Source organism: Schistocerca piceifrons, unplaced genomic scaffold (genome assembly GCF_021461385.2).
Source record: "Schistocerca piceifrons isolate TAMUIC-IGC-003096 unplaced genomic scaffold, iqSchPice1.1 HiC_scaffold_351, whole genome shotgun sequence".
Taxonomy (NCBI): Eukaryota; Metazoa; Arthropoda; class Insecta; order Orthoptera; family Acrididae; genus Schistocerca; species Schistocerca piceifrons.
In genome coordinates, this window is record NW_025728572.1 from 361,283 (window position 1) to 363,327 (window position 2,045).

At 55.3% G+C, this 2,045-nt stretch overlaps 1 non-coding gene across 1 annotated transcript in view; it reads left to right on the forward strand.

Moving 5' to 3' along the window:
- The first annotated feature begins 535 nt into the window (after positions 1 to 535).
- LOC124746556 overlaps positions 536 to 2,045 on the forward strand; it is a 1,909-nt gene continuing 399 nt past the window's right edge. Inside the window, exon 1 of the ribosomal RNA XR_007011374.1 lies at positions 536 to 2,045. This exon is cut by the window's right edge and continues 399 nt beyond it. This is a non-coding gene — a ribosomal RNA (small subunit ribosomal RNA).

Sequence of the window (2,045 nt, forward strand, 5' to 3'; positions counted from 1 at the left end):
TGTGTGCGTTGAGGATGCGCCGCCGCCCGGCGCTCGGCGCCGCGACGCCGTCTGCTGCTCGGTCGCCCCAGCGGTTCTCGCTGGTGGTTTGTATCGCAGCTGTGCGGATGTGTTGGCGCGTGCGCTGTGCTGGGAGAGTTCGCTTCGGCACCCAAGTGGGGCTTTTGTCCTTCTGTGGCGCTGGCGTTGGAGCTGCCGGTCACCGTAGGTGGCGCGTGTTGTCTCCCGCCGGCAATGCCACGACAGCACGCTCCCGGGCCTCTGTCGGCAGCGGCAAGCTCAGTTGGGAGCACGGGTGGTCGCACCGAAAGCGTCTACTCGCCTAACTCCGGGCGATTGCGCCTCTCTCGAACCCGACCAAGTACTTGGGACGGCGCTGCGCGCCGCCGGGACCTGAGAGGGTTTCGAGGTGTATTGTGCAGGGGAGCTCAGCCTCCTCCTGTTTGCAGAATGATTGAGCGGACGCTTGCGTGTTCGCGCGGGCCCCCGGGACACACTCCCGGGCGGCCGGCTGCTCAGCTCTAGTTGACGCAGCTCCCTGGTTGATCCTGCCAGTAGTCATATGCTTGTCTCAAAGATTAAGCCATGCATGTCTCAGTACAAGCCGCATTAAGGTGAAACCGCGAATGGCTCATTAAATCAGTTATGGTTCCTTAGATCGTACCCACGTTACTTGGATAACTGTGGTAATTCTAGAGCTAATACATGCAAACAGAGTCCCGACCAGAGATGGAAGGGACGCTTTTATTAGATCAAAACCAATCGGTCGGCTCGTCCGGTCCGTTTGCCTTGGTGACTCTGAATAACTTTGGGCTGATCGCACGGTCCTCGTACCGGCGACGCATCTTTCAAATGTCTGCCTTATCAACTGTCGATGGTAGGTTCTGCGCCTACCATGGTTGTAACGGGTAACGGGGAATCAGGGTTCGATTCCGGAGAGGGAGCCTGAGAAACGGCTACCACATCCAAGGAAGGCAGCAGGCGCGCAAATTACCCACTCCCGGCACGGGGAGGTAGTGACGAAAAATAACGATACGGGACTCATCCGAGGCCCCGTAATCGGAATGAGTACACTTTAAATCCTTTAACGAGTATCTATTGGAGGGCAAGTCTGGTGCCAGCAGCCGCGGTAATTCCAGCTCCAATAGCGTATATTAAAGTTGTTGCGGTTAAAAAGCTCGTAGTTGGATTTGTGTCCCACGCTGTTGGTTCACCGCCCGTCGGTGTTTAACTGGCATGTATCGTGGGACGTCCTGCCGGTGGGGCGAGCCGAAGGCGTGCGACCGCCTCGTGCGTGCTCGTGCGTCCCGAGGCGGACCCCGTTGAAATCCTACCAGGGTGCTCTTTATTGAGTGTCTCGGTGGGCCGGCACGTTTACTTTGAACAAATTAGAGTGCTTAAAGCAGGCAAGCCCGCCTGAATACTGTGTGCATGGAATAATGGAATAGGACCTCGGTTCTATTTTGTTGGTTTTCGGAACCCGAGGTAATGATTAATAGGGACAGGCGGGGGCATTCGTATTGCGACGTTAGAGGTGAAATTCTTGGATCGTCGCAAGACGAACAGAAGCGAAAGCATTTGCCAAGTATGTTTTCATTAATCAAGAACGAAAGTTAGAGGTTCGAAGGCGATCAGATACCGCCCTAGTTCTAACCATAAACGATGCCAGCCAGCGATCCGCCGCAGTTCCTCCGATGACTCGGCGGGCAGCCTCCGGGAAACCAAAGCTTTTGGGTTCCGGGGGAAGTATGGTTGCAAAGCTGAAACTTAAAGGAATTGACGGAAGGGCACCACCAGGAGTGGAGCCTGCGGCTTAATTTGACTCAACACGGGAAACCTCACCAGGCCCGGACACCGGAAGGATTGACAGATTGATAGCTCTTTCTTGATTCGGTGGGTGGTGGTGCATGGCCGTTCTTAGTTGGTGGAGCGATTTGTCTGGTTAATTCCGATAACGAACGAGACTCTAGCCTGCTAACTAGTCGCGTGACATCCTTCGTGCTGTCAGCGATTACTTTTCTTCTTAGAGGGACAGGCGGCTTCTA